Genomic DNA, 19,652 nt, shown 5'->3' on the forward strand with positions numbered 1-19,652 from the left:
TGCTCCGCAACGGGAGAGGCCACAACAGTGAGAGGCCCGTGTACCGCAAAAAAAAACCCAAAAAAACCCAGAAAAGTAAAATTTATTATTAGAAACAATGAGGTGAATCAGTAAGGTGGTTGATTTCATATACACACAAAAATATCCAAATCAATAGTTTTTCTATATATAAAAAAGATTGGTTAGATAATATAGTGGAACAAAGTTACCAACTGCTGTAGCAACCAAAGAAGAAAAGATACCTAGAAAAACAATTGACAAGAAATGAGCAGAAACTAGGTAAGAAAAGTTAACACTTGAGAGACAACAGAAAAAGATCAGAAGAAATACTCTGATTAACTGCTGGAGTTGGGCATGATATCAAGGGCATGTTCAAAATTGGTTAAGACGATTGTTTAACTGTTTTCTAAGGAGGGCAAGTTTTGGTAACTGGAGGGCCTTTTGTTTGGCAGAACATCAAGACTTGTTTGAGGAAGCAAGTGGAGGAGAGAAACTGGATTGTTTGTAAGCCACTCCCTATTTCAGCCCCACATCAAGCTAATAATAACAGACTTGTCTACTAAGGATTTTTCTGTAGGGTGTGTTTTGCAAAACCTGTTCTCCACCTTTCTTATGGGAACTCCAGTTAAGTTTTCCTGTTCACTAAGGATTTTGCATGAGAAGAGTTTTTAAGAGCATCAGAGACATGCTGAATTCTTGTATCCTGGTAGTCAGAGGCATGGGACAAACATAAAGGCAGCTATGTGGATACTGTACTATCCCCCTGGTCCCCCACCAACTTCTAAAATTAGGGGACAGAGACTTCCCTGCTGATGCAGTGGTTAAGAATCTGCCTGCCAATGCAGGGGACAAGGGTCCGAGCCCTGGTCCAGGAAGATCCCACATGCCGTGGAGCAACTAAGCCCGTGCGCCACAACTACTGAGCCTGCTCTCTAAAGCCCACGAGCCACAACTACTGGGCCTCTGCGTGCCACAACTACTGAAGCCCACGCGCCTAGAGCCTGTGCTCTGCAACAAGAGAAGCCACGGCGATGAGAAGCCGGCGCACTGCAGCTAAGAGTAGCCCCCACTCACCACAACTAGAGAAAGCCCTCACACAGCAACGAAGACCCAAGGCAGCCAAAAGTAAATAAATTTATAAACAAAAAATAAAATAAATAAAATAAAATAAAATTAGGGGACATCTGAAATCTAGGTTATCTTGGAAAAATGTTTGCAATGTTTTTGACAAATTCTAACAACCTATGTAATAAGAATTTAGTTAGGAAGAAACAAATCAAATAATAAAAAGGCAAAGACAATTCAAAAAATACAAGATACAGATGGTCAATAAGCATAAGAATTTATACAACTTTACTAATAACCAAAGTAAAGTACATCCAGAGTAACACAAATATAAATGGTCACCTATCAGATTGAAAACACCTATTTCTCATCAATATGAAAATGATCTTCAAATGATAAAAATTGTGAGAAAAAGAGATTATATATTGATGTTAGGATATGAATTGGCACTATTCTTCTATAGGGTGATTTATAATTTTATTTGAAAATCAAATAAATAAAGCATTATCTTAGACCCATCAATCACAATTCTGAGAATTTACACTAAATTAGATACCTGCACAAAAAAGTATGCAAAAGGATATTCATTGTAGAATTGTTTATAATTATAAAAGCTCCAAAGAATTCAAACAGTCAACGTAGGGTATTTGTTAAATGACTTATGGAGCAAGCGCAGAAAAGAATACTATGCACCCATCAACAATGGTGTAGTAAACATTTATTTACGGACATGGTGAGATTTTCTATGATCTATTGCTAGGTGAAAAAGACAATTTATACAACAAAATATAATTTATGATATCATTTGGCTAAGAAAGATTTTTCTATGTGTCTGTAACAAAATCCATCTCTCTCTATGTGTCTACAAACATGCACACATAGTCTATATGTTTAGATGTTTAGGAGGTAGAATTGTTAATCTACCTTAGTGATTTAATGATTTCTATGCTTCTCTATGTTTTCTCTCTTTTAATGAAATAAACATGATTAACTTCTATGATGATAATGATAAAGAAAGACTTATGCCGCCATCAGATCTTTTCTATTTCCCTATTCCCTGAACAATATTGGTTTGATATTCTTCCTTCACTCTAGTGTGTAACTTTAAACCCTATTCATTTAAAGTGAAGCAACAGTTTCTCTCCCTCTCTGTCAGGGAGCTACATCTTTCCTTGTATTCTTTTGGCATGAAAGAGCTGGAAGGAGGGTGGGTTAGTGTCTTCTCACCAGCCCCAATGGTGTTTACAGGTAAGAACATTACTATTTTGGCATCTGTTCCAACAGAGTTACCCTAGGTGATTCTTCTGAACCAAAAACTTTGTGTGCAGGGGCAGGGGCGGGGTGGGCTGTTAGAAGAGCCAGTAGAGCAGAAAAAGAAGCGCTGGATGAGAGCTCCTGGGAATGTATACCTATACACTTCTAGACAGAAGACCTGAAACCAAGCCAGTACACAGACTACGTGGACAATCAGACCATTTCTCTGGCAACTTTTCTATGTATTTTACAAACCAAACCAGTGTTTGCAGATACGCTTGAGTTTAAACCCAAGTGAGATACTATTTAAGATACCGTTCAATGTACCTGTTGAAAAGACTGAATAAATGCTGTTGGGAACATGGGAATTCAGAAAGGCAAGGCACTTGGGTCAGCTAAGCCAGTTTTCCAGGCATGTAATTTGATGTTTTAAATGTTAACACATCTTTTCACCAAGAAAAAAATTATGGGGTAGCCTAGACACAGAGAAGTCACTCAAATCTTAAATGTAGGTTATAGAGAGAGGACAGAATCTTAGCAGAGAAATATTTTAGCAGCATCTGGGTCCTTTGGAGTACTTTTAGTGTATGTGCAGTAGAATTTACACTATAAGAGAAAGTAACTTGCCATAAGTGTTTGTTCTTATGTGTGTGCAAACTTGTGCAGATGATGATGGAATAAAGGTGTGTTTGCTCCAATCTGTGTTCCTTTGAGTCAGACTGTTTTAAGCGACATTAACCCTGAATTGCTAATGATTCTCACATACTTTCCTGATTTGTTGGTAAATGATTGGGCTAAAAATTTATTTTAAAAAAGCTGACAGAAAGGAAGCTAATAAAGTACTTGAGTTGGCCCAGCAGATCATGAAATTTGCCATATTGACTGGTTACTAGGTTCAGAGTAGGTTTTCTAGAGACTTATTGGGGAGGCAGGAATGGAGCACGATACATACCTTTATTTATGCCTTTTATGTCACTAAGAAAAATGCTGGTTACTACAAAAGTGTCTGGATATTTTAATATTTTTCTGCAAGTTTTATATTATACTTTCTGTACTCCCCATTTCCTCGAGAAGAAGGAAAGGATAGAACTGAGTGATAAGCTAGGCAATGGGAGTGGTTTAGTGGGCCATAGTGTCTTTGTTTTGTGTTTCCAGCATTTGCCTACCCCTAAGGAAATCACAGTATGTGGCATATAAGCAGGACAAAGGATTCACTACTTAGCACTTAAATCAGCGAGTCACCTTAATTGGCATCCCTGTGGTAGCTGTAAGAAAACTCCAGAAGATTTTCTGTGAATGAGATGAGCTGGACACATTAGCTTGCTTCCAACTGAGAGACATTTTGTCTACTTTCTGAGGGCTATCCAGATGACTTATTTTTTTTTTTTTTTTTTTTTTTTTTTTTTTTTGCGGTACGCGGGCCTCTCACTGTTGTGGCCTCTCCCGTTGTGAGCACAGGCTGCAGACGCGCAGGCTCAGCGGCCATGGCTCACGGGCCCAGCCGCTCCGCGGCATGTGGGATCTTCCCGGACCGGGGCACAAATCCTGCATCGGCAGGCGGACTCTCAACCACTGCCCCACCAGGGAAGCTCCCAGATGACTTTTAAGATGCTCCCAGCCCATCCCAGTTTCCATAATGTTGCTTGCTGTCTACAACTAGCTAAGCTTATTTCATTATGATTTTTCAAAAGTTAACTGAGAGAAGGAGTAGCCAAGAACTAAGAAAATAGGCATAAAATGAAAGAGGAAGAAAAAATTTGAATGGGTACAATTGGTGGCCTAACCAGGAATGAAAATGGGCTCTGGAGTGAAATGAAAGGAATAAAAATAGGAACACAATTGGGTAAACAGATCAAGGCAAATATGGCTCTTGAGCCCATTATGTTTTTAAAATTGAGAGTGATAAACATATTGAATGTCCTTTATTCTAAGGACCTTTTCCCAAAGGACAGAATTCGGGTTCTCAAGGAGTGAGCTCTCTGTCTTTAAAGTCTGTCCCAGTCTTTTTCACAGTGTCAGAAGAAGGGTGCATCAAAAGTTGATAGTACTCTAATTCCCTACATGGCACTAGTAAATCTAGATCCTGCTGACTAGAGCAGTTCACTCCCAGAGGACTGTGATCTTCTCATAAAACAACGGGCATTGCCTGAAAGGGAGGTATTGTTGGTAGGTAAGCCAGCGTCCTAGGGGCTGGGACTTGGCCAGCATCTCATATAACAAACATGCTGCTGATCCACTTCTGTTTGTTTTCCCAGACAGAAAAGATTACAACACATTTTAGGGCCAATGCAAAAACTTTGCCTTTCTGCGTTGTATGTATTGTAATGTATTAGCTTGCTCTCAATGGTGAGATATTTTATTTGTTTTTGTTTTTGTTTTTGTTTTTTTTGCACTACGCGGGCCTCTCACTGTTGTGGCCTCTCCCGCTGCGGAGCACAGGCTCTGGACGTGCAGGCTCAGCGGCCATGGCTCACGGGCCCAGCTGCTCCGCGGTATGTGGGATCTTCCCGGACCGGGGCACGAACCCGTGTCCCCTGCATCGGCAGGCGGACTCTCAACCACTGCGCCACCAGGGAAGCCCAATGGTGAGATATTTTAAATTGCTAAACAAGACAAAAATATCCAACTTAAAAAACAAACCCCAGAACAAAACCCAGTTAAAAGTTCAACTGGCCAAGAGGTTATTTATTACTTTTGTAAAGTGATCATCAGTGTTGGTTTTTTGTTTTGTTTTGTTTTTGCAGGGAAATATTACTTTTGTAACGTGTTCATTAGTGTTGTTTTTTTGTTTTGTTTTGTTTTTGCAGGGAAAGAGGGGAGACTTGGGGTGTTGCCAAAGGAGAAAAAATTCTATACTTCAGTCGATATTTTCTTCACTTCTTTCACCAGGCAGTTCTGATTTAGTGGGACACATACTAGATTAAACTTCAAGACACTTGGATAGTAACTGTGCTACTTTGGGCAAATCATTTAATCTTCCTGATCTCCAGTTCATTCATTTATAAAATGATGATAACAATACTTCCACTTAGGGCTTCCCTGGTGGCTCAGTGGTTGAGAGTCCGCCTGCCGGTGCAGGGGATGCAGGTTCGTGCCCCGGTCCGGGAAGATCCCATATGCCGTGGAGCGGCTGGGCCCATGAGCCATGGCCGCTGAGCCTGCGTGTCCGGAGCCTGTGCTCCGCCACGGGAGAGGCCACGACAGTGAGAGGACCGCGTACCGCAAAAAAAACAAAAGAACAAAACACTAAAAAACTTCCACTGACTCCTGCACAGTGTGGTTAAAATGATTAAATGAGATATTACATGAAAGCATTAATCAGCTGCAAGGCGTGACACTGGTGTGAAGTCTGGAGGGGTCATCTTTGTTTTCCTTGGAGCAGATGATTGTCCTGGGGCACTGGGGAAGTAGGAGAGACCCCACACCAGTTCTGTCTCATCACCCCAGGTCTGAAAGGCTGGAAGGAGAATCAAGGGTGGACCTTTAGTTGACAACTCCCATTTCTCCATCAATAGACACAGAGAAATAATTTTCAGCCTTCTCCCTTCCATGCAGTAAGAGTCCTTTCCTCTAAATGTTAGAGAAGCTCATTAACTACCTGGGCTTTTCTCCAATTCTGCTACTTGATCTAGACCCGTGTTCTCCCAGGACAGCAGTCACTAGTGACTTAAGGTTATTGAACTCTAGAGATCTGGCTGCTCAAAACTGTTTGGAGACGATAGTCCAAAAAAAAGTAAAATATCTTAATATTTTTAACATTGATTACATGTTATAATGTTAATCTAGATATTTTGGGTTAAATAAAATATATTAGAATAAATTTTACTGTTTCTTTTGACTTTTTAAAATGTGGCTACTATAAAATTTATAATGCCATATATGGGTCACTTTGTATTTCTGTTGGCTAACACTGTTCCAATCAAGAGGGGAAGGAAAGACATGAGTCCTGATGGCCTTATTTACATGGCTCTTGTGTTTCTCAGTCTCTATCTGCCCTAGTGCGGGGCTCTCTTTCCTTAGGAGTCCAGTTCTTGGGCAGCCAGTTCATTCGAGAAGAACAAGAAATCAGAGATCAGTAGGAAGTCCATTCCATCACCCTGACAGCACATGGCACAAAGTAGGCACCTAGTATGCATTCATTCATTCATTCAATTTTGCATTAACTAAAAATAGACAAATTTGGTAAGCTCATATCTTTTTTTTTTTTTTTTTGGCCAAGCCACTCGGCTTACAGGATTTCAGTTCCCTGACCAGGGACTGAACACAGGCCCACGGCAGTGAAAGCGCCAAATCCTAACCATTAGACCACCAGGGAACTCCCTGTAAGCTCATATCTTGAAAATTCACTCTTATGAATTCTGTAAAGGGAGCAATACTATGATTGGGTTTTGTACTGTCCTGTGTCCAAGTCACTTATTAAAATCTTATTTTATAGAAGGGTATTTACCTGCATTTCTTATCTCCCTTCTGAAGGTCTAGATGCCTTGAAGTCACGGAATGTGTTTTACATACCTTACTTTGTACCTAACAGGTGCAACAGCTGGTGTTGTTGAATATTATGGGTAAAATAAATAATATAATCAGTCAACTTATCTTTCTGACCAAAATGAAAATTTGAACCTAAAATGCTGTGTAATTAATTTGATGTTGATGATATATGCATTTTTAAAAATGTGGCTTAAGATACATTGAATTGTCTTTTATCTGTCAGAAAAAAAAAAAATCTTATTTTTAAATCTCCTCTTGTGAGTGCATAAATTCTTCCCAGATTGAATCCTGGCAGATGAAGAAACACTTATTCCTAAAATACAATCTCCACTGACTTTTGTCATCTCAGCAACCAGTTAAAAATGGTCCCAGGAGCAAACTGACAAACCCTGTACGAAATAGGAAAACAATAAAAGAAGAACAGCCATCCCATTAACCTGGCAGATCGGGAATGAAAGCTCAGCAGGGGAGTGGCACAGGTTGGGGGTATAGGGAACAGCTAAACAACACAGTGAACACGCAGCAGGCTCCTGGCCCAGCAAACCCCCAGAGTCTGAACAGCCTCCACCAGCATAGAAGGGAGGCTTGGGGGGAAGGGCTGCGATCAAAGAGAAGCAGGGGAAACAGCCAGAGCAGTGTCTGCTCTTTGAGCAAAGATAATGGAATCCTCTCTGGGGTGAAGAGAATGAACACACAGAGAGATTTAAAAATACAACAAACCCAGAGCTGATCAGACTCCTTTATTCCATGCCTCAAACTCGTCAGGATTGTCCTCAATTCAAAATCTCTCTATATTGAATTACAGGGTTAGAAAAAAATAAAAGGGCGTCCTGTTGAGTGTTTTGCAAACTGTGGGTTGCACCTCCTTAGTGTGGGAAATCAACTCAGTGGGTGGAGATTTGCGTTTCAAAAATAAAATAAAATGGGACGGAAAGTAGAAGGACTTGTGAGTACTAGGGATAAATACTGCTTTACGAAATTTTTGTCGTGTGTGTTCACGTGTATTCATGTACATGTGTGTGTGTTTGGTATCAGTAAAATGTATTTCTTATTGTGGGTATCAAACTGCAAAACTCAGTGAAAACTGATCTAGTCTATCCCTCTGCCTTATTGTTGAGGAATACTAAAATCAATTCTAGAAAACGAAGCCTTCAGGAATAGAGATTTCATAAATCTCCACGACTAATCCTCAGTTGAGGTATTCTTCTTGCATTCCACAAAGGTAGAAAATGTCAGGCTCCATGCAGCCCCTCAACAAAAGCAGTCAAGTCTTTACGAAAGAGCTCCAGGATCAGGCATTTCATTCTGATGAGGCTAATGCTGTTTGTCAGAAACTGTGGGCAGCCTCCCTTTTAAGCCCCCAATTAAGGAGAAGCAATGAAAAAAAAAAATGGTAATAGCATGCCTCAAACGTGAGGCTTCCTCTTGGCCACTACTCATTAGAGAGCCCGCAAACCATGGATTCTATTTAGGGAAAGTCTGGGATGGTTTGGGGGAAGAATGAAACATTCCCCTTTCTCCTTACTTCCAACTTCACCCTCAGCTTACTTATCTACCTTGATTTATTTCTTGAAATTTTAGTCAAATTTAGCCTGCAATTTGCTTTTTAAAATTTTTTATTTATTTTTTATCATTTAATTTTATTTATTTATGGCTGTGTTGGGTCCTTGTTGCTGCACACGGGCTTTTCTCTGGTTGTGGTGAGTGGTGGCTTCTCTTGTTGCGGAGCACGGGCTCTAGGCGCCTGGGCTTCAGTAGTTGTGGCTCGTGGGCTCTAGAGCGCAGGCTCAGTAGTTGTGGTGCACAGGCTTAGTTGCTCCACGGCACGTGGGATCTTCCCAGACCAGGGCTCGAACCTGTGTCCCCTGCATTGGCAGGCGGATTCTTAACCACTGTGCCACCACGGAAGCCCCTGCAATTTGCTTTACGATTTAAAAGCTGACAAGAATAAATAGAGGAAGGACCAGACAGAGAAGAGCAGAAACCGTCTAAAAGATTCTGGCAAAATGTGACGACATTACCGGATTCACTCTAGAAAATCACCAGTGACAGAGTGACCTGATTGATTTCCATTTCTAAGTCTCAAGGAATTAAAAATAAAACCCAGCATCGACTGATGAAGCAAGGGCCAAGAACAGCAGACTTCGTTATTTCCACAAAGCATCAAAGAAGATGAAAGGGGAGAGAATTGTGAGGAAAACAATTCACTGAAAGAAGTCCTGAGTAAAGTTGTGTAACAATAAAAAGGCAGATCTCTTCCCACCCATACACAAAAGAACGTACTAAAGGTTTTACAATGCTGTGGCCACTAAACACATCCTTTAAAGATGAGCAAACTTCTTTATCGCCCCAAGAAATCAAAGTAAACCATCTGAAACCCAAGCTGTAGGAAATCCTGCCGCTCAGATGAAGTATCCGCTGTGACGCTGAAATAGTGCTATCACTTTCAGAAAGCAGGAGGCTGCCTGGCTTAACCTTCCTTGATTCAGTTCAGTGAAACAGACATTCCCTCAGCTGTATCAGAGACATGGATTGTAGCTGTAATTATGGTCTGCTAATCTGGTGTAGCCTTAGTCAAACGAACAGAATCAGCACATTATCATTAGGGTGGCAGCACAGTCTCTCTCCCTTGCTTGGAGGGAATTGGTCTGGGAGAGAGAAGGCTATTGAAAAGTCGGCCAGGGCTTGCGAGCTTTGCCTCTATCTAATCTTTGAGGAGCTCAGTTTCTCCAGATGAAGAAATGTGTGCCTCCCTCTCATCTCACAGAGTTGCTGGAAAAAAAACACAAAAACGGCAGTGTTTAAACATGTCATAACCGGGCACTGAATTGCCATGCATGAATTTGTAACCATTCCATCCCCTCCCTCCCACCCATCCTGAGAAACTGGCACGGAATGGGGCTCATTCTCTGTTTTTCTGTGCTTTCTTTCCCAGGCCTTCTCTCCTCTCAGTTAAGCAAGTCTGAAGCCTTGGGAACATGCTGTCATATTTTAGCTGCAGAGGAGTATTTAAGGTTAAGTTGTTGGTTACTTTCAGAGTCCCTAATTCTTAACCCCCCAAAATGAATCTCTAATAGTGGGAATTTCCAGTTAGCTGAAAGCCAGATATTGGAGAAAATTTTAAGGAAAGAGCTTGCCAATATTGCTTCAAATCATACCATGGCAGCAACACTTACCTCATTTATGAGCTGCTTACTGTGCACTTGTCTTCTTCCTTCCTCCCTCCCTCCCACCATCCTTCCCTTCTTTCCTCCTTTCCTCTCTTCTTCCCTTCCTCCCTTCCCCCCTTCCTTTTTTTTTTTTTTAATAATTTTATTTATTTTATTTTATTATTTATTTTTGGTCGCATTTGGTCTTCTTTGCTGTGCGCGGGCTTTCTCTGGTTCTGGCGAGCGGGGGCTACTCTTCATTGCAGTCCGCAGGCTTCTCTCTCATTGTGGTGGCTCCTCTTGTTGCACAGGCTCTAGGCGCGCGGGCTTCAGTAGTTGTGGCACACAGGCTCGGTAGTTGTGGCTCACAGGCTCTAGAGCACAGGCTCAGTAGTTGTGGCACACGGACTTAGTTGCTCCGTGGCATGTGGGATCTTCCCGGACCAGGGCTCGAACCCATGTCCCCTGCATTGGCAGGCTGATTCTTAACCACTGCGCCACCAGGGAAGCCCCCTTCCTTCCTTTTTTAAAAGACAATATTTTTTCAAGCAGTTTTAGGTTTACAACAAAATGGAGTGGAAGGTACAGAGATTTCCCGTGTACTCTCTGCCCCCACACACGCATAGCCTCTCCTGTTATCAACATCAGTCAATAGAATGGTACTTTTTTTTTTTTTAAACCAAGGATGCTTCTGTATTGACACATCATGATCACCCAAAGTTCACAGTTTACCCTAGGATTCCCTCTTGGTATTGTATGTCTATAGGTTTGGACAAATGTATGATGACATAGTCATCATTATAATATCATACAGAGTATTTTCACTGCCTAAAAATCCTCTGTGCTCTGCCTATTCGTCTTTCGCCTGTCCCTTCCTCTGGCAACCACCATTTTTGCTTTTTGAAGAACGTCGTATAGTTGGAATCATACAGGATGTAGTCTTTTTTTTTTTTTTTTTTTTTGTGGTACGCGGGCCTCTCACTGCTGTGGCCTCTCCCGTTGCGGAGCACAGGCTCCGGACGTGCAGGCTCAGCGGCCATGGCTCACGGGCCTAGCTGCTCCGTGGCATGTGGGATCTTCCCAGACCGGGGCACGAACCCGTGTCCCCTGCATCCGCAGGCGGACTCTCAACCACTGCGCCACCAGGGAAGCCCAGGATGTAGCCTTTTGATTGACTGCTTTCACTTAGTAACATATATTAAAGTTTCCTCCATGTCTTTTCATGACTTGATAGCTCATTTCTTCTTTCTTTCTTTTCTTTTTTTTTTTTAAACTCTGAATAATATGACATTGCCCGGATGTACCACAGTTTATTTATTCATTCACCTACTGAAGGACGTCTTGATTGATTCTAAGTTTTGGCAATTGTGACTAAAGCTGATATAAACATTTGTGTGCAGGTTTTTGCATGGATATGTTTCCAGCTTTTTTGGTTAGATACCAAAGAGTGTGATTGTGGGATCATATGATAAGAGTATGTTTAGGTTTATGAGAGACGGCCAAACTGTCCTCCAAAAGTTGCTGTACCGTTTTGCATTCCCACCAGCAGTGAATGAGAGTTCCTGTTGCTCCACATCCTTGCCAGCATTTGGTGTTGTTAGTGCTCTGGGTCTGGGCCATTGTAATAGGTGTGTGGTACTATCTCATTTTTGTTTTAATTTGCATTTTCGTGAAGACATGATGTAGAGCAACTTTTTTTTTTTTTTTTGCGTTACGCGGGCCTCTCACTGTTGTAGCCTCTCCCGCTGCGGAGCACAGGCTCCGGGCGCGCAGGCTCAGCGGCCATGGCTCACGGGCCCAGCCGCTGGCGGCATGTGGGATCTTCCCGGACCGGGGCACGAACCCGTGTCCCCTGCATCGGCAGGCGGACTCTCAACCACTGCGCCACCAGGGAAGCCCTAGAGCAACTTTTCACATGCTTATTTGCCATCTATATATTTTCTTTGGTGAAGTATTTGTTAAGGTCTTTGATCTGTTTTTAAATTGGGTTGTTGTTTTCTTATTGTTGAATTTCAAGAATTCTTTGTATATTTTGGATAACAGTCATTTATCAAATATGTCTGTTGCAAATGTTTTCTCCCAGTCTGTGATTTGTCTTCTAAATCTTTTGATACTGTTTTCTTGCTGGACAGCAGAAGTTTTTAATTTTAATGCAGTTAATAACAATCAATTATTTATTTCATGGATTGTGTCTTTGGTGTTATATCTAAAAAGTCATTACCCTACTCAAGGTCAATTAGGTTTTCTCCTACGTTATAGTCCAGGAGTTTTATAGTTTCGTGTTTTAAATTTAGGTCTTTTATCCATTTTGTGTTAATTTTTGTAAAGAGTGTAATGTCTGTGTCTAGATTCATTTTTTCATATGCTGATGTCCACTTGTTCTAGCACCATTTGTTTTTCTTTTTTTCCAAAATTTAAAGTTTTTATAATTTTAAAGATACCAAAATAAACATTAACATGTAGATGACTAGGAGAAATGTTTGGAAAAGCTATAACATAATATTAGAATGCAGAATACATAAGGACGAAAATAAATCAATAATGAAGGTAACAAACAATCATGTTGGATAATGAGAAGAAGTTTAAAGTTGGTCATTCAAAGAAGAGAACAATAGGGACTTCCTGGTGGCGCAGTGGTTAAGAATCCGCCTGTCAATGCAGGGGACATAGGTTCGAGCCCTGGTCGTATATAATTTTTTGAAATTACATACTTGAATTCATTTATTTTATTTTTTATTATTATTTTTTAAATAATCTTTTTTCTCACCATGAAGGCCTTTTTCAAAAATAATTAATTATATTTTATTTTTGGCTGCACTGGGTCTTTGTTGGGAGGGCTTTCTCTAGTTGAGGTGAGTGGGGGCTACTCTTCGTTGCAGTGTGCTGGTTTCTCATTGCAGTGGCTTCTCTTGTTGTGGAGCACAGGCTCTGGGCACGTGGGCTTCAGTAGTTGTGACACACGGGCTCAGTAGTTGTGGCTTGCGGCTTCTAGAGCGCAGGCTCAGTAGTTGTGGCCCAAGGGCTTAGTTGCTCCGCGGCATGTTGGATCTTCCTGGACCAGGGCTCGAACCTGTGTCCCCTGCATTGACAGGTGGATTCTCAACCATTGCGCCACCAGGGAAGCCCTATCCTAAGTTTTTAAAAGAACTTTCAAAACCAAACAAACTGAAAGAACTTCATGATGAGCTATTGATTTAAAGCTTTTTAATTAAAGTAGAAAAGATATTTTAGAAGAGACTCATGAACACTTTTTCTGAAAACTAAACTTTTGTCACATTCTTTCCTTAAAAATAAATTTACCTGTTGAAGATAAACAAAAAACAACCCCCCCACCCAAAAAAAAAACCATATGTTTTTATAAGGGACATATGAAAGAGATCCTTCTAACTGGGCCTTGGTGGTCCAGGGTAGACTTTTTAGAGAGGTATGAAGTGAGTCTTAAGGGATGAACCTTACATGAAGTGAAAAAGCAAGAATATTGTAGACGAAGATGACAGAAGGGAGATAGATGAGAAGCAGGATGGGTTTTCAGGAATCTACATGTGACTGAGTAGCAACAGATAGGGCTGAAGAGATTAAGTGGGGTCATGCTACTGTGTCTCTTGTCAAGGACCTTGCTTTTTATTCTACAGATAATAATTTGTTTCAAGTAATTTTAGCAGCAGATTTTTTTTCAAATGAAATCTTGTGTGGCACGCTAATATAAAATTAGATTAAAAGGAAATTTAATTAGTATGCATTATTTTATAAATTAAAACAATGAAAATACTGACATTTGTTTGAATAAAAAATTGATATAGAGATTATGGATGACAGTTATGACTTTTGTTAGCCTCAGCATTGCAATTCTTTTATGTCTGAGTTTTGTTTGTTGTACAGTGGCAAGCTAATTTTGATTCACAGAGATAAGTAGTTGCAAATTGTGACAATTTTAAAGTGTTATCTCAGAATCTCAGGATACTATTTTATAAAAAGATGGAAGAGAAGGTTTTGTTCTTAGATCTACACAAAAATGAAATTTGTGTTCGAGTGACTATGAGGATGATGGCACCAACACCCAAAACTGAATATATACCAGAGGGTAATTTCCAGGAAAAATTCAGTTTTTGACATTTTGTGTTTAAGCTATGTTATTTCAGAAGATAGGAAGCTTCTAATAACCATGGACATAACCGGTTCCTTAGAAATCAAACACGAAATATATGTGTTTTAAAGTTGTGAAACCTCATTTTCCTCTGACATCTTGCGGCGTGCTTTTGATAAAATTTTAATGGTTCATTTAAGAAACTCTTCACTTCTGGAAATTCAGGCAGCTGCTCAGCCTGTGGTTCAGAATTCTGCTGCTTCATCATTTCAGATTTCTTGACTTGCCTACAGATGCATCTAGACCAATGTCATTTTATATTTAGCAAAGTTAGAGTAGTTCACAGAGACTCTTGTGTCCTTTCTGAATATGCTACAAATATCTAAGCTGGGTCACGCCGCTACTCTTTTCCCTTAGTCAAGTCAATTAAAATGTATGTATTTAATGAATGGCTTGTTACAGAGAAAAATGTCTTGATGTTTCTTGGCAGTATGGCAACATCACCATTCATGTATTCATTTACTTAGTTTAATCCAACAGAAATAGATGCTAGGTTCTTCCTTGATTTGGAAGGTAAGTGATTGTATTAATTTACTATGACTGCCATAACAAAGTACCACAGACTAAGTGGCTTAAATAGCAGACATTTATTTCTCATAGTTCTGGAGGTTGGAAGTCCAAGAGCAAGGTGTCTTGGATCAAGGTGACTGTTTGCTTTTCTCTCAGGCCCTCTCCTTGGCTTGCAGATGGCTGCCCTTTTGCTGCCTCTAATTATGGTCTTATTTCTGTGTGAACCTCCTTGGTGTCTGTGTGAGTCCAAATTTCCTCTTCTCATGAAGACATTAGTCAGATTGGATTAGGGCCTTCCTTAATGGCTTCATTTTAACTTAATCATTCCTTTAAATACCATATTTCCAAATATAGTCACATTCTGAGATGCTGGGGGTTAGGACTTCAATATACAAATTTTGGGGGGCACAATTCAGCCCATGTTATGATTAAATATTTTTCCTTGGGTATTATAAAAAAGACAGTAGATTTAAGTTTTCTCCATAGCTTCACGGCTTCTTCATTTTTGTTTGTATTTTTTTTTCATTTAAGATAGGAAATACTTTATTCAAACCCATCAGAGAAATGGATAGCTTGAGTCTGTAACAAAGTGTCAGTTTTTAAAGCCTTGGTCAGTAATTGTATATGAGTACATACAAATTACTTGATCAGACCACAACTTTTCAATGTTTAAAACAGAATAAACTTCCCTGTAAAAGCAGTACCTTTGTGACGTTTTCACTTTAGTATTTTTCTCTTTCTTCTTCTCCCTCTCCTTCAACAGAATCTACATCAACCTCCACATAATCCTTCTCAAGGGCAACCATGTCCTCGCAGGCCTCAGAAAACTTTCCTTCCTCTATGCCCTCATCCACATACCAGGGAAAGGCACACTTGGTATACGTCAGGTCAAACTTGTGGTCCAGGTGAGCCCAGGCCTCAACGATGGCTGTGGTGTTGCTCAGCATGCACGCAGCCCACTGTACTTTGGCCAGGTCTCCACCAGGTATCACAGTAGGAGGCTGGTAATTAATGTCAACTTTGAAGCCAGTGGGGTACCAGTCCACAAACTGGATGGCGCACTTGGTCTTGATGGTGGCAGTGGTAGCACTGACATCTTTGGGAACCATGTTGCCACGGTACAGCAGGCAGCAAGCCATGTATTTACCATGGTGAGGGTTGCATTTCACATCCTGGTTGGCTGGCTCAAAGCAAGCGTTAGAGATCTCTGCTACCAGCAGAGGTGATAGGGGCATATTTAGCCAGAGGGAAGTGGATGTGGGGATAGGACACCAGCTTGGTCTGAAATTCTGTCAGATCAACATTCAGGGCTCCATCAAACCTCAGGGAAGCAGTGATGGAGACACAACTTGATCTATCAACCCTTTCAGGTTAGTATATGTTAGGTGCTCAATATCAAGGTTTCTAAAACAGATGTCATAGATGTCCTCATTGTCTACCATGAAGGCACAATTAGAGTATGCCAGGGTGGTGTGGGCGGTGAGGTTGGAGTTGTAGGGCTCAAGTACAGCTATGGAAACCTGGGGGGCTGAGTAAATGAAGAACTCCAGCTTGGACTTCTTACCATAATCAACAGAGGGACCTTCCATCAGCAGGGAGGTGAACCTAGAAGCAGTTCCCCCACCAAAGCTGTGGAAAACCAAGAAGCCCTGAAGACCTGTGCATTGGTCATCGAGTTTCCAAATTCAGTCCAAGACGAGGTCAGTGACCTCCTTGCCGATGGTGTAGTGATGTCGGGCATAGTAATTGGCAGCATCTTTCTTGTCTCTGATGAGCTGCTCAGGGTGGAGGAGCTGGGGGTAGGTGCCAGTGAGAGCTTCATCAATGACCGTGGGTTCCAGGTCTACAAACACGGCCCTGAGCACATGCTTGTCAGCAGTTTTCTCACTGAAGAAGGTGTCGAAGGAGTCATCTCCTCCCCCAGTGGTCTTGTCACTTGGCATCAGGCCATTGGGCTGGATGCCATGTTCCAGGCAGTAGAGCTCCCAGCCGGCATTGCCGATCTGGACGCCACCCTGGCCAGCATCAATGGAAATGCACTGGCATATAGTTGCTGCTTTGTGGCTGCCGAGCAGATGGCAGAGAGGAGGAGGCAAGGTTGTCGCTTCTTCCAGAGCAACTCTTAGGTGGTCGTTGTAAGAGAACCTGCCTAATTGGTATTCTTGATGGGACTCAGAACCACTCTTCCCCTTTTGCATGGGAAAAAGGGAGGTAAATCTTCTCTTCTGGAAAGTGTCATAGGTAATGCAATATTTCTCAATCTTTTTACTGTCCCATCACATAGACACATAGGAGGGATGTCACATAGCCACAACAAATGAGTGGCTTACTAAGAGCTTGAGTTGTAGAATCCCTATTTAAAAGCTGTGTGACTTTGTCCAAAGTCTTAAACTTCATAAGGATACTGTCTAAGCTACTTTAACAGAGATCTCTATAATACCCTGACTTAAGAAGAGAGAAGTTTATTTTTCTCTCCTATATCAGATCACAGTGAAGTATCACAGAGTGGGATGGGCAAATCAGTCTATCCTTAAAAGACAGCTTCTATCTCTGGGTCCATAATGGCTTTTCCACCTCTTGCCATCGTATCTGCATCTCGGCCATCAGAAACAGGGAAAGGAGAAAGAAAAACACATCTGTATTTCTTTTAGTGTCAAGGCTTGGCATATAAGTTCTTTTATAGCCCATTGCTAACAAGTCATATAGACGTATTTAGTTGCAAAGATGGTGGAGAAACGTAACCTATAACTAAGTGGCCATGGGTGCAGCTAAAACATGGGGTTTTATTAATAAAGGAATAGAAGAATAATGAATATTGTTTTGTGTCTTGGGTTCCTGCAAAAGCAGAGCCTAAGCAAGGACTTGGATGTAGCTAGTTCAAGTGCATTTATCTAACACGATGATATTGATCCCAGGAAACAGAGTGAGGGAGTGGGCAGAGAGGACAAGGAAAAAAGCCAATAAAGGGTATGCTACCCAGATGGAAATCACTGTGGAAAACTGAGGCCCATTTACTCTGGGAATCGGCTGTAGAACCACACAGAATGTGCCTCAGAATTGTTTCAGTGAAGGTTGAGGAGGCTGGGGCATTTATCCACTGACTTCCATCCCTCATCATTTATTAACTCCCCTGCACTTCAGTCTATAGCCCTGCTCAGACTGTATAAGTTTCCATGGTGTTGAAGGATACACCAAAGGACTCCACAGCACCCACTGGAGCTGGAGCATTGCAATATTCATGCAGCTGTTCACACTACTGGCACTAATGTCAAATGGGCCAAAGCAATTTGGCCCAGGGCATCTTAGGTGTCTGCTCATGGGTAGAACTAAACCTCTTGGCCTTTGTCCTAAATATGTCAGTGACAGGTGACTGTAAAAGGGGAGAGAAACAAGGCTCTCTCAGGTTACTCAAGGAGGAAAAAACCTGGTTTGGTCTCTTAGAGATAAGGAAATGACAGCAAAAAGACCTAGATGGCTGGGGAGGAGATTTTGTGCTGGGAAATTGTGGGAGCTAAGGTGCTGGTATGAGTCATTTGGTGCCAGTCCTGGAGGACCTTGAGTACCATCCTGGGAAGTTTAAACTAGATATAGTATAGAAGTGTATACGTTCTGGATTTCTAAAAATAAATACTTCTGTAACATATAGGGTGGTTGGGAGAGCCTAGAGGTAGAAGACCAGTTTTGAGATGATTATAGTGATCTACGCGTGAGGTGATGGAAGCTGAGACTAAGGTGAGGCTAGTATGGAGAACCAGGAAGAAAGGTGTCAAAAAGGTAGAGAAGGATATGAAGGGAAAGGAAAGCAGGGGTCAAAGAAGGTAAAAGTAAGAAAGTGGAATGACAAAGGAGAAAAAAGGAATGGAGATGTGTGAGGGACAGTGACTACATTGTTTCCATGAAGGTTGCTTTAAAATGTGAAGAATTAAAATGTAAAAAATTCAAGTAATATGAAATTTTCTAACCAGAAAATATCCCTGGATAATCATAGGAAAAAGGAAGAGTATGGTGGCAATCGAGATCATCATGAAGTTGATGACAGATGTCAGGAAGGTGCCAAAGTCAAATTTTGACATTTTGTACCACATAGGCTTTAGAGTTGGGTATTAATAACCCTTCAATTTGTTCTCAAGTCTCCTTACTTGGTCCAAATCATTCTAGTTCAGAATAAGTATAGGACTTAAATATGGAAGATTATAAGTTAGCATTTTGATCTAAATTATCCAAATCTAATTCCTTCCTGAAAATACACTCTACACAATATATTTATGCTAGTATTTGGTTTTAAAATCACCCAAAGGGGGAAAGGTTATCATTATTAAATGACAAAAAACCTCTTGTTTCTTACTCAGGAAAATAAAAGTCATTACATTTTGAAATACTGAAACAACACATTTTAGGCTAAACTACATATGATCAATTGCTCCTTTTAACCATTTTAAGAAAAAACCTTTAAAAAAATACTTTCAAAGTTACAGATGACTTGCAAGAAAATTACGAAAAATTCTTAAATATCTTTTATCCAGATTCACAGATTAGCTGTTTGCCACATTTACTTATCACTGGCTCTATTTATAATATATATTATTATTAATTTTCCCCTGAACCATGTAAGAGTTAGTTACAGATATCATGTCCTTTTATTTCTAAATACTTCAGTGTGTATTTCTTAATAAGGACATTCCTTCACGTAACCACAGTCCAGCGATCATATTCAGGAAGTTTAGTACTATGACTTAATATACTTTCAATATTCAGATTCTGCCAGTTGTTCAATAATGTTCTTTAGAGCATCCTCCCTTGCCTCCAATATCCAATTTAGGGTCACCCGTTGCATTTAGTTGTCATATTTCTTTTAGTCTCTGTGTTACTTATCTATTGCTGCATAAGAATTACTCCAAAATTTAAGCTAAAAATAATAAATGTTAGTTGTATATTAATCTTATATCCAGCAACTTTACTGAATTCACTTATTCTAATAGTTTTCTGGTGGGGAGTTTAGGGTTTTCTGTATATAGTATCATGTCATCTGCAAATAGGGACAG

At 40.7% G+C, this 19,652-nt stretch overlaps 1 pseudogene; it reads right to left on the reverse strand.

Annotated features, from left to right (window-relative positions):
- Positions 1-15,332: 15,332 nt before the first annotated feature.
- LOC103072381 (tubulin alpha-1B chain pseudogene) lies at positions 15,333-16,646 on the reverse strand (annotated as a pseudogene).
- Positions 16,647-19,652: the final 3,006 nt, after the last annotated feature.

This window comes from Lipotes vexillifer, unplaced genomic scaffold (genome assembly GCF_000442215.2).
Source record: "Lipotes vexillifer unplaced genomic scaffold, Lipotes_vexillifer_v1.1 scaffold1434, whole genome shotgun sequence".
Taxonomy (NCBI): domain Eukaryota; kingdom Metazoa; phylum Chordata; class Mammalia; order Artiodactyla; family Lipotidae; genus Lipotes; species Lipotes vexillifer.